Raw genomic sequence first — 14,176 nt, forward strand, 5'->3', positions numbered from 1 at the left:
CATCATTAAGAATAATTACCCATTCCCTTGGATTGGTGACTTGTTTGATCAGTTTCCAAGGGGCGAGTTACTTTTCAAAGATAGACTTCAAGTTTGTGTATCACCAACCTAGGGTTAAAGGTGAGAATATACCAAAGACGACCTTTCGGACTAGGTATGGGAACTGTTCTTGTTCATGTATTTCGGTATCACTAATGCTCTGGCAGAATTTAGGGACCCAATAAATAGGGTGTTTCAAAATTACCTAGATTCATTTTTCATTGTCTTCATTGACGATATCTTCGTATATTAGAAGAATGAGGATGATCACATGGGTCATTTGAGGGTAGTATTGCAAACCTTTAAGGAACATCAACTATATGCCAAATATAGAAAGTGTGAATTTCTGTTGAGGTCGGTAACATTTCTTGGGCACGTCATCTCTAGTGAGGGAGTTGAGGTAGACCCAAGGAAAACGGAAGCGGTCAAAAACTGGCCTAGACCATTTACTCTAATTGACATTTGGAGTTTATTTTTTAGCGGGTTATAATCGGAGGTCCGTGGATGGTTTCACGTCTATTGCGTCTCCTTTGACTACTTTAACCCATAAGAGTAAGATATTTGAGTGGTCGGAGGCATGTGAAAGGAGTTTCAAATTGTTGAAAGATAGGCTTACTTCCGCTCTGGTGTTGACTTTACCGGAGGGAACAAAGGTTTTTGTAGAGTATTGTGATGCAACCCGAGTGGGTTTGGGATGTATGCTTATGCAACATGGAAGGTGATAGCCTATGCCTCTATGAAACTTAAGGTACATGAGAGAAATTATCCCACTCATGACCTTGAATTAGCGATCGTGGTTTTTTCTTTGAATATTTTGAGGCATTACTTGTATAGGGTTCATATTTATGTCTTTACCAATCATAACTGTTTCCAGTATGTGTTTACCCAAAAGGAGTTGAATCTCTGATAAAGAAGGTGGCTAGAGTTGTCGAAAGATTATGATATGAGTGTCCTTTATCACCACGACAAGATCAATGTAGTTGCGGATGCCCTAAGTCGTATGACTATGGGTAGTGTATCCCATCTTGACGAAGCCAAGAAGGACCTAGCAAGGGAAGTACATAGGTTGGGTAGGTTGGGTTAAGGTTTGAAAGTTCTCCCAATGGGGGTGGTATAGTTCATCGTGACTCTGAGTCATCTCTAGTGGTTGAGGTGAAGTCCAAACAACACCTTGATCTCGCATTAATGGAAATGAACGAATGGGTTCTCGATAAGTTGAATGAATCATTCTCGTTAGGAGGGATGGTGTGTTAAAGTACTAGGAGAGATTATGTGCTCCCGATATAGATAGGTTGAGAGATCGAATCCTAGAAGAAGCCCATGAGTGTCGCTACTCAATTCATCTGGGGTGGACAAAAATGTGTCACGACCTAAGGGACATATATTTGTGCGAAGGTCTAAAAAGGGACATAGCGGAGTTTGTCGCTAAATGTCTGAATTGCCAACAAGTAAAAGTCGAACACCAAAAGCCGGGTGGATTACTACAAGAGATCCAATATGTACTTGGAAGTGGGAAGACATCAATATGGATTGTGTAGTCGGTTTACCTCGGACTCAAAAGTCATATGATTCCATTTGGGTAGTTGTGGATCAATTGACTAAGTCCGCTCACTTTATTTCCATCAAGTCTTCATATTTGGTGGAGTATTATACAAGAATCTTCCTAGATGAGATTGTGTGACGCCATGGCATTATGTATCCATTATATAGGATCGGGGTGCAAAATTCACATCTAGATTTTAGAGGTCGTTCCAAAAAGGGTTGGGTACTACGGTGAATTTGAGCATTGCTTTTCATCCCCAAACGGATGGTCAAGCGGAGCGTACGATACAAACTATTGAAGATATGATTAGGGCGTGCATCATTGATTTTAAAGGGAGTTGGGATAAACATTTACCTTTGGTAGAGTATGCATGTAACAATAATTTTCATTCATCCATTTCCATGGTTCCCTATGAAGCCTTGTATGGTAGAAGGTGTAGGTCTCCTATTGGATGGTTTGAAGTAGGTGATCATTTATTTCTTTGTCCCGAGTTGATTTATAAGACTTTGGAAAAGGTTCATATCATAAGGAACCGGTTGCAAGTGGCCTATAGTCGGCAAAAGTCTAATGCCAATCATATGAGAAGGGATTTGGAGTTTGAAGAAGGTGATAAAGTGTATTTGAATATTTCATCCATGAAAGGGGTGGTTAGATTTCGCAAGAAAGGGAAATTGAGTCCTCGTTATGTGGGTCCCTATGAAATCTTGCAACGGGTTGGTAAGGTTGCCTATGAATTGAAACTTCCAAGTGAATTGGCTTCAGTTCATCAAGTTTTCCATGTTTCTAACTTGAAGAATTGTATCGGTGATACCGAGTCCATTCTTCCTATTGAGGGTCTTGGTACCAAGGATAACCTCTCTTATGAGGAAGATCTTGTTAAAATTCTTGATAGGCAAGTCAAGAAGTTAAGGAATAAATAAGTGGTTTTCGCAAAGGTGTTATGGAAGAATCATCTAGTTGAGAGGGAAACATGGGAGGCCCGGACTAGTATGAAGTCCCGTTACCCTCATCTTTTTTATAATTAAGGTTAGTCATTTGTTCTAATAAAATAAATATGACTAGAAAATTGAAGTTCCTTTATTTTTTATGAAGTTTTGTAAAAATGTGCATTTTGGGGTATCACTACATTGAAATAGTACCTTTAAAACTTGAATTTTGCCTTTTTGGTTTATTTGTGTTATGTTGTGCATTTTGGTATGGTGAGTCTTTATGAAATGATATGTAGCATGTTGTTAAGTTGAACTTTGTACCAATTGACTCATGCAATGTATGTTGAGCTCATAGGTGTTGTGAGAAGGAAATGCCTCATGATGAAGTGTTTTGAGTCTTATGTGTGAAACTATGAGTGTTGAAATTTGCCTTGTTGAAATGACATGATTTATGTTGATTTGATATTGTTGATTGGTTGGGCTGCTAGTCTTGAGTCTATTTTTTCCTTCAAAAGAGTTTTAGTGTTGTTTAGGAATGAATGTTCCTAAAGGGGGGGATAATGTAACACCTAGAAAATCTAAGACGTGTCGTAAAGCCTAACATAGGTGTCATAAGGTCTAAGTACTCTATTAAGTCCATTTTATTGAATATACGTCATTTAGGAAGTTTAAGAACCTAAGCGTCCAAGAACGTCCATGACGTCCGGGAAGTTGGTTCAAAGGGATGTTAGTGTGCCTTGACTTACTTGACTAACTTTTAGGAGTAAAAAATGTAGAAAACTTGGTAAAAAGGTGGTAAATAGGCGTTGGAGTGATTTCATGGTCGAAACATCCGGGTAAGACTCCCTAAAGGACAAACTAAGGGCCCTTGAGGAGGACCCTTGTAGTTTGATACAACACTGCATGGCAGTGTGCATCAACAGGAAAGAAGACGGCATGTGTGTGGACCAACGGGGCACCGATGCCACCGTCATCCCACACTTAGGCTGGTGGAGAAGGTCCCTTCAGCCGCAAAACCTTTGAACTCATCGATGGAGTGCAGCGGTGCAGGATACGGTCCGTGTGTAGATTGACGGGGCGTTGATTCCACCGTCATCCCACACATAGCCAATGCATGGAAGCCCCTCACCTGCATAGTCTCTGAACTCATAGAAGGAGTGCAGGACAAGAGGGGAAAGGTACGTCGACTCACAGACGGCCCGTCGATCGGGGTCTCATCTATGAGGGTCGAGTTTATTGATGTATTCAAGTTAGTTTAATTTAATTAGTTAGGGAGTATGTGATTAATTAGAGGTTTAAGGTAGAGTAATTAAATGATTAAGTCCCAATATAAATACTCTCAACCCTCATTAATTTGAAGAGAACTCACATAAACTCTCTTCCTTCTCTCTTCTTTCTCTCTCTACTTGAACTCACCATTGAAGACTAGCAAGGATAGGGGTTTGGGGGCTGGAAATGGATGAATTTACCATCAAATTGTTGTCAAACGTTAAGGTATGGGATCTAATTCACCTTTGAGACTCTTTCCTCAAAGGGTTACTTCAAAATAGATTTCAAAAGTTGTGTTTTCTTATGGGTTTCATTCAATTACGAAATTGAAGTTATGAATTGAGTTGCTAATGATTTCTTTAGGTTATATTGAGTAGAATAACATGTAATTCAACTTGTTTATGGTAATTGTTCATGGTTTGGTCTAAATTGAAGAACATGATCCTAAATTTGTTCATGATCATTACCAGTCGTTCCGTTGAGATCACTCTACACTTAAGAAAGTTTTTGTGAGACTCCTTGCATTCCATAGAAATTCACATTTACTTTTAGTTTATTTCTTTTGAGGCATCGTTGGTCTTGTCCTGACACCTTTTACATTAGAGGCTTCATAGATAGAAAGTCGATGAGTCTCTCTATATTTGTATCCTTTAATGATTTTTGCAAATTATTATAATTATTGCAATGTATATTTTCAGACATTAAGTTTTATTTTGAGATAAAATTTTGTTTTAAGACTATTATTGCTTGAGTGAGTTTTTTGCTAAGTAGTCAGTTAGGCCAAGGGTTCACTTTGGAATCAAAAATGGTTTTCAAGTGTCGACCACATCCAGGAGTAGGCTCTAGGTGTGACAAACTCGTTTTGATGAGGCCACTCATGGGATGGAGAGTTTTTATGTACGACCAAAACTTAATGCTTGGACTGAAAACACACCATTTTTCCATGCCTTTGATGGACCAATGGTGGAAAGACTAGGAAAAAGAGGTTGGAATTTTTTCCTTGACGGATACTTAAGGTATAATGAAATCTTCATTTTACCCGAAGAACAAGAAAATATCACCTTCACATGTCCTTATGGTACTTCTGTTTTCAAACATGTCTCAATTGGATATTGTAATACACCCGCTACCTTTCAAAGGTGTATGCTATCAATTTTTGCCGATATGCTGGAGGACACTATGGAAGTGTTCATTGATGATTTTTCTATGGTGGGTGATACTTTTGAAACGTGCCTTGAGCATTTGAGTAAAGTGTTGAATATTTGTGTCTAAATGAATCTCGTGTTGAATTGAGAAATGTGTTATTTCATGGTGAAGGAATGAATTATTCTTGGGAACAAAATTTTGTGCAAATGAATTCAAATGTATCAAGCTAAGGTAGAGGTTGTTGCTAAGCTACCTCTTCCTATTTCAGTTAAAGGAGTACCGAATTTCCTAGGCTATGCGGGATTTTGTTATCACTTTATTTATTAAGGACTTCTCCAAAGTAGCTTATCTTGTTTTCTAGTAACTTCCAAAGGAGTGTTTTTGAATTCAACAATGCTTGCTTGAAAGTGTTTTCATGTCTTAAAAGATAAACTTGTTTCAGCCCCTATTATTGTTGCACCGGGTTGGAGTCTTCCATTTGAATTGATGTGTGATGCTAGTGGAGTGACGTCTGCTGTAATAGTAAAAGGAAGGATACATTGTTTCATCTGGTACATCATGCAAGTAAAACGCTGAATGTTGTTAAGAAATATCACATCGTAAAAAGGGAGAAATTTTAATAATCAAACCCATCATTTAAAAAAAAAAAGAGTAAGACCTTTTTTAGAAAAAGAAAAAAGATCACTTTCAAATAATTGACTACATACCGCGATTGTTTTTGTCTTGAAATAAAATCCAGATATTTTTGAGACACGAGACCAAAATTATTAGGGAAAAAGAGAAAAGCAATCAATTGATAAAGAAAATCGTGAGGCGTGCTTATCCACAAAAAGTGCATTGTGCACATCCTAAAAAGAGAGAGAAAAAGTAGTTCACAAAAAATATACTTTTTTATCACTATATAGTTGACTCACTGTAACAAAAATAAATATTATTGGCAATTAATTAACTAATTGCTGTTAAAAAGTCGGTTCTAATAGCAGCGAACTATTACCGATAAAGACTTTAACATTTTTATTAATGTCAATATTTAATGCCGCTAAAAATTGTTTTTGTTGTAGTGCTCTTGGAAACCAAAGTATTTTGTAATTTTGTACTTTTATTTATTTATTTATTATTTATTTTATACATTTTAAGACACTGTTTGGTTAATTTTTAATTTTTTTCAATTATTTGAAAATATATCATCTCAAAATATACTATTATTAAGATAATTCTTTCGCAAATATATTCTTGAAGAATCACATTAATTCTTCATCAATAAGATAAAAATATAAAGCCTTGTTGCCACATTGTTGATCTTAAACATTTTAATAGGTGTGTTTGCATATGTTTTGTTGTATTGTTTTATATAGTATTTATTACATAACTTTTAAACTTAATTAAGTAAAGGTTAATTTAAGAGTAAAGATTCAAAGTTTTTTAGTCTTTAGATGCCTATGACTTAGGTTATATTTATATTTTCAATAATTATAAAATATATTTATATATTAAATTTAATATATTGTTAAAATGAAAAATGTATTTATATAAATGTAAGGTTATTCGATTCGATTCGACAATTTAATCAATAAACATGAATTACAACATAACTTTTTTATATTAGTCAAATTCATACTTTTAAAACTAATAATCATAAGAATAAAGTAAAAAAATACAATAGCATTATTTATAGATTAAATTTTTTAAATGATAAATATGAAGCAATATTTACTTTTAATAAGGATAACTGCTATTATTGTAATATTATGATAATAAGAATTAAGAACTTTATACTTGGAAAAAAAAAGAAGCAAATAATGAAAGACCAATGTCTCTTTCACTTATCACTAAAAACTAATGACTTACTTTATAAAAAAAATTTCTTTTTTTTTTTTGGGTCAATGATTGCCCTATACAGTTGCCTTTCTTTTTTTCCCTAAAAATTTTATTTTGTGCGGAAAATCCTTTTGTATTGCCTTGCCTAGATCACCATCAAAATTTTCATTAACAAAATGTATATCTATCTATTATATGAAATATTTTAATTCAGTCACGTTGATTACATTTTTGGGGTCATTCGTACACTAGTGTTAGAAAATCATTTCGTATTTATTCTTAACCTTAATAGATCTGCAACATAAAGTATAACGAAGGATTATTCTAACCCTTAAGTAAAAATATAGAGGGGTAAATTTGATAATTTTTTTAAAATTATTTTATGAAACAATTTTGGTGTTGGGGATAATTCAAGGGCACCTCAATTAATTATTCAATCGGTTATCTGCTTCCTTCTATAAGCACAAGTATAAGGTAATTCAATCCATAAGAATTTTGATAGCTATGAAGAAATTACCTTCGAGTTAGAATCTGAACCCTTATGATTATAAACCTAGTTTATTTACCACTAAGTTACACTCTTGAACTCCATTTGTATCTACATGATTAGAATTGAATTGCCTCCAAGAACCTTATTGAAATTGACTACGTCTTATAGAGTCCTGCCAAATTTTGATAATCTATGTATATATTTCGAATTTGCAATAGATGCATGGCTAAAAGAAGGAGGCCACCCATAAAAACTAAACCACCAAAAAACAATAATTTCAAAGACAAGAAAGAGAATAAGATGGTAGAGGAGAAGAGTAACAGAAAGCTCCAACAAGATAATTACATCGTCAAAGCAAATTGATCTCTAGGATTAATAAGTTAATCATTTGTACTTGGTCTAAAGTTTGTTAAAAGTACAAAATGCTTTTGTTATTAGGGAAACTAGTATTAGAAAAAGTGCTCCATTAGTTTCCTATCAAAATATGAAATGTACTTTGCACTTAGGGTGAACTTCACAAATAGGCACTTTTGAGCTCAATCTTTTGAAATATATGACATTGAACGCTATAGGGGTCGCCTCCCACTATAGGGGACTATCAGAACTTCAGAGACTCGAAAATCTCCGAAAAATCAATTTTTCACGCCTTTTCTTGACATCCCAAACTATTCCTTTCATGTTGATTTCAATTTCGAGAGTTTTACTCACTCAAAATTTGATTTCGTGAAATCCTACGGGTTTCTTAATGTCTTGTGCATAAGAAAATATCAACCAAACCTAGACCTTACATACCCATTCCTCGATGACCATAGACTACACCTACCATAGATTTAGTCAGATACTCATATAGACTAAAAATAATTTAAGTCACTATCCTAAATGTTTTCTGATCCGAGTTCTTTCACCATTAGCCTTGATATAACAATCGGAATGAGTCGTTGCAATAGATACAAATTTAATTATCACTGGTCTCTGAGTAGTCAAACAAGAAAAGATGGGCAAGAAATAGAAAAGAGGGTATACTACGCGAATCCTCGAACAAGTGAGGACACTTTTCTTGCATGTCCGTTTCTGTCCCTAGTAACCTCCTCAACCGGATGATGTTTCCATTGAACCTTCACCGATTTCATCTCTTCTCCTCAACTTTCGTCGCTTTTCTGGGGGGAAAAATTGCAGAAAAAAGAAACTGGCTACCGCTTTTCTATCTTTTTTTTAAAAAAGATACCCCAAGTATAACTTAAACTATGATCAAAATTTCAGATACATTTTAACTAAACTAAGGTGTTATTACCCCTTAACTTAGTTTTTTGTAATTTTGTGCAGCTTTTGACATCTAAATATCTCTCACACATCTCAATTACATGGAGGCACATAGTGTGTCACGTAAGATAAAAGTGTATAAAGTTAAAAAAAAAAAGGTCAGGAGGTAATAATACCTCAATTTAATTAAATTGTGTCTCTAAAATTTTGATTATAGTCTAAAAAATACTTGTCTATTTTCCTTAAAAAAATAAACGTTGCTTAAAAAGAAAAGATAATTTATTTTTACAAAAAAAAGAAAGAAACGATACAGTCTGTTGCTTGTTGAAAAGCAACAAGGACGACGCAAAGAAACTGACAGCATCACTTTCCATTATTTTTTAGCTAAAAAAATAAAAAACACATTGCCCATTGCTTATGAGTTTTGACCGTCGTTTTTTTAAGCAGTAGTGATTATCTATGGAGTTATAAGCTATAAATTGCTTTTCCGCGAGAATTTCTTTATTATCATGAAAGAAGAAAAAAAAAATCTTATTTTCTCTCATTTGTTCAAAATTATTATGGGTAACTATCCAATTTATCGTGCGCTCGTGCATCCATATATATAACCAAAGCTTATATGTCTAATTATTTTATAAAAATAAAAATTGTTTCCTCATATTAGCAATGGTTAATTGAATCACGAATTTTTATGTGATTTATAAACTATTACGTTAGAAGGAGGATCTTTTACTTATATACACTGAAAAGGATAACGACATCGATGATCTTGTCAACAAAACAAAAATCAATAACGAATTCAAGAATCCATGAAAAGAATTTAATATATATTAACGTATTGATCTCTCATTTCTCATATAAGAACATACTAATCTTTCGTGTAAACGCTTACTTGACAACCAAAAACCTAAACCTCATGGCCTCAAAAATTTTAATCCTTCATCAAAAAGCTCCAAGAAAGTAATGAATAAATCAGATATTTGTCGAAATAGTTGCATGGGACTAATATTATTAGAGAAAGAGCATAAAGGTAACCAATCAATCAATATATATATATAAATCTGAATTCAAAATCGCTGATGTGGCACCTCTATATGGTCTCCATTTGTTTCTTTTTATTTTTTATTTTTTTATTTTTCCATAAAATATTTTTTTTATTAATTATAAAATTCAATTATATTTAATATGGTAATAATATGAAATGAGTTACAAAAAACCTCATCTATTGAAATTTTCTACTTAAATAGCATGTCTTTTCGATTTCCTTTTAACCATTTTTATGACTTTTTTTATCTATAAATATCAATCATCTATGGAGATGTTGCATGTTCATTTCCATTTTTTCATTCTTTCTTTTTAGTACTATAATCTTTTCATTTTATTTTCATCTTTTTCTTCATCAATCATGTAGTTAAGTAATAAAAAAAGAAGTCATAGAAAAGATGATGTCACGATATGATCTTCACTTTGATGAAGATCATTGGCATATTCTTGAAAGATTCATCACATTATTTTGTACAAATTCAACAAAATTAAGAAAGAAACTTAATTATTTTGGAGATTCATGCATAGAGAGTTGTAGTAGTATAAAAATTTGATTGATTTTCACTATTATTTTGTTCTCTTTTATTTTATTTCTTCATTTTGAATAAAAAATTATTATTCCATTTATTGTTGTTGTTGATGATGATGAAAAGATGTGTGTGTGCGCGCGTGCGTGCGTGTGAATTTTATTATTAGATGAAGATACAATTTCATTAACTTTTGAATTTTATTATTCTATACACATAATATGTGAAGAGATTTATTATCTATCAAATATTTTTACGTAGTTTATATGAACATATCTATCTTTATATTTCATATAAAAGATACAGATTAAAATATAGTAAACGAGTTAATAATTTTTTAAAAAAAATATATTCTCATTCGAGGTTGAATATATTGAAACTTAATAATAGCGTAACATTTTGGATAACATTCTTAATAAAACAAATTTGACAAATGATAACAATTATCTTTGATATAAATGCAACTAAAGAATCTAAAATACCAATAGATGTGATTAATGCAAAAATCATATAAATTTAAATTTTATATTTGAAAAAGGACCAAAAATGATTAAAAAATGAAATATTCAAAGGAGTTTTATCATATAATATGAAAAAGAATAATAAGATGTGTAGATGTAATTTATTAGTATATTTCAGTTACTTTATTATATAATTCTTATATACTCAAGAAAAAAAGTACATCGCAGTATATGTTGTAATATAAAGATTCAAACTCATTGATATTCCAATAAAATGTAGAAACTGACATATTAACTATCTGTCCAAACAAAAAAATTACTAAGAAAATATATATTGACATTTAACATATTGATTAATAATGTACTATCCCTCATTTAATAGATTATAGATGTTAAATTTGTTAAATTTCACTTCGATCGTCATTTCAAAACGATCTTCATAAATAATATATAAGTAAAAAAATAAAATAATAATATTATGTTTTAAAATAAAAAAAAAGATATGTAATTGATTGAAAAAAAGTAATTTTTAATATTTATTTTAAATATGCAAAGCGTGGCCAAATTCCCCAGATAAAGAAAATCGTGAGACATGCTTATCCACTAGCATGCACATAAAAATAAACAAAGAAAAAGTAGTCAAAAAAGATTATACTTTTCACTACTACAATAATGTAGTACTCTATAGAAGAACGCATCCTTTGTCGGCCTCATGTCTACATCCAGTTGAGATTATTCTTGTAATTTTTATACTTTTTTTAAATTTTAATTTTACATTTCAAAAATAGTATTTAAAATATTATAAATTTCGATAATCAGTAACTTAAAATATAAAAAAATTATATAGAAAAAATTTAATTGACTATTCAAATTCTAAGAATATTGACCTAACATAAATTGAGATGTACTGAATCAGAGACGTTGATATTGAATATAAGTTAGACCATCAATTTGATTTAAAATGGGTATCGGCTACTTGTAAATTTGTATGACATGTTATTATTTTATATTCAGAGCACCATAGTCGTAGTGAAAAGTTACATTTATTTTTAACTAAATAAAATAATAGTAAGTCTTTCTTTATAATTATTCTTCTTTTTCTTTTTTACATTTTATATTTTTGGGGTCTATACTGTTGACCTTTCGCTTTCAATTTCCCTAATAATTTTGATAACAGCTTGAAAATTTTCTCTTTATATATATTATGTCTTGCCTTATATATGCAGAAAACACCATAACAAGACAAGTTCCTCTCATTTATATATTTCCAAGAAAATTTCAAAAACTCTTTGCTAATGGCTTTTTCAGGTAGCTTAGTGCTCAAAACCATGCTAACATCTCCCACCTTCAAGCCATGTCTACACAAGACAATAATAGCCATGTGAGTTAACAACTATACTATCTTCTATCATCTTTATTTAATGAAAAATTAGTGAAAAATATCCGCCTACTATATCTATGAAATCATCTATGAATTCGAACCTGAAACATTATAATTGTCAATCTAGTTAATTGACCATTAAGTTACACTCTTGAAAGCCCTTTTTTTGTAAAGTATTTTAACGTGTTAAATTCATGTTGGAACTCCATAATTCGTTATTTGTGGGGATAATTGGTATATATAGTATATTCATGTGATATATTTCAAATTTGTTGTGTTTAATTTGCAGGAGATGCATGGCTACAACAAGGAGGCCACCACCAAGGCCACCCATAAAAACTAAACCACCACAAAACAATATTATCAAAGACAAGAAAGAGAATGTGATGATAGAGGAGAAGAGTAACATAAAGCTACAACAAGATAATTCCATGGTCAAAGCAAATTAGTTTTTAGGAATAATCTTGTTTGTCAAAGACCATAAATAAGCTGTTTATACTTGGTCAAAGTATAAATGCATGTTTTTGTTATTAGGGAAACTAGTAGCAGCGAAGTGCTCCATTAGTTTATTCCTACCAACATATATTAAGTAGTACGTATATATGTTTGATATTTTATTTACGTGTAGACACTTTTCAAATCCTCTTTTGAATATAACCAATTCTATCGTTCTTGTATTGTCCTTTAGGTTTCTTTTTTCTTTTGGTTATCCTGTTAGGGATCCTTTGGTTTATTTATAAACTAGTGTACTTAGCCGCGCTTCGCGCGGTTATGAAAATGATTAAAATAAAATTACATATTAATATCAATAATTACTTTAATAAAAAGAATTTTTTTTATCACATAATTTTATAGAAGAGAAACTATGAAAAATATTTAGATTAAATATGAAATTTATTAAGAACAATATATGTGAACTTCAAAAAGTTAAATATTAAAAATAAATTTTATAGAGAAAAAGGGAAGGTAATAAGAATTGGGTGATATTAGAACTACTTAAATGTAAACTTGTGATCATTTTTTTCTTTTTTATTTGAAATTTTCTTAGTATAATTTATATATATTTATGTAAACTTTACATCTAATCGTTCTTTTATGGTTATTTGTGATTTTATAAATTATATTTTTAGTATAATTTTTCGGCAATGTATAACTCGGATTACTATTAATAGTTAGTATTCATGACTATATGGTTAGCCAACACTATTATAAATCATTATTCACAATTACTATTACTTGTCCTCGTCATGACCCAATCATCACATGTTTTAATTATTTTTATTGTACAATATTAAATTAATTTAATATTTGTATTAATGACTTTTTAATAATTAAATTTTAAATTAAGAAAAGTTTAAAAATCTTAATTAGTTAAATTTCATACTTATTATTATTATTATTATTATTATTATTATTATTATTATCATTATACTTAGGTTTAGATATCCAATTATTTTTGGGACAACTTATATTGGAAAAAAATATAAAATTTAAAAATAACATAAAAGAGAACAAAAGAGAGAATTAACTACGAAAAAAAGATTCAAAAAAATGACATACACAATTCCTATTTCTTTTAATTTTATTTGGCTTAAACACAAAATATTAAAAAATATTTTTCACATTTTAAATAAATATTACATTTAACATAATAAATTTATAAGAATAAAAAGTCACAGTAATTAAGAGGTAATATGACTTTGAACTTTTGTAACATAATAAGAGTAATATTTGTACATTATTACACTAATAAAGAACATTAATTATAGAAAATAAAATATAAACAAATTAGAGTTATTGAGACATATTTTATCATAAGTAAATAGATAGATAGATAGGAAAGCAACTAAATTTTTAAAATTATAAATTAATCATAATTTTGAAATAACTTTAGAACTCCCGAAAAATAACAAACATGAAAATATAAAGACTTATTAATAAACAACTTGAAATATTCTAAGAAAAACAACAAAAATGAAAAATTTAAGAATTGTAATTTTACATATTAATAAATAATTTATTTTTGATAAAATCATGTGTATTTTAAAAATAATAAATTAACTTACATTTTTATCATTTATCATTTTTGTTAATAAAAATTGTTTCACCGGATTATGAAAGTATATGTTCACATATTTTTTTAAGTAGCATATCGATTTCTACTTCTATGTTTTAAAATATTATAAATCACAAAACACAATAAACTAATATCATCAATAAAAAAAGTGAGAGATGAATTTACCTAAACAAATAATTATTTTGAAGAGTG

The 14,176-nt window shown here is 30.5% G+C and overlaps 1 long non-coding RNA gene across 1 annotated transcript; it reads left to right on the top strand.

The window, feature by feature from the left end:
• The first annotated feature begins 11,686 nt into the window (after nt 1-11,686).
• LOC101259490 (uncharacterized) lies at nt 11,687-12,578 on the top strand. The gene is made up of 2 exons (XR_183182.5): nt 11,687-11,907; nt 12,197-12,578. It is a non-coding gene; the product is annotated as an uncharacterized lncRNA (long non-coding RNA).
• The last annotated feature ends 1,598 nt before the right edge of the window (nt 12,579-14,176 follow it).

The sequence above is a fragment of the Solanum lycopersicum genome, chromosome 10 (genome assembly GCF_036512215.1).
Source record: "Solanum lycopersicum chromosome 10, SLM_r2.1".
NCBI classification, from domain to species: domain Eukaryota; kingdom Viridiplantae; phylum Streptophyta; class Magnoliopsida; order Solanales; family Solanaceae; genus Solanum; species Solanum lycopersicum.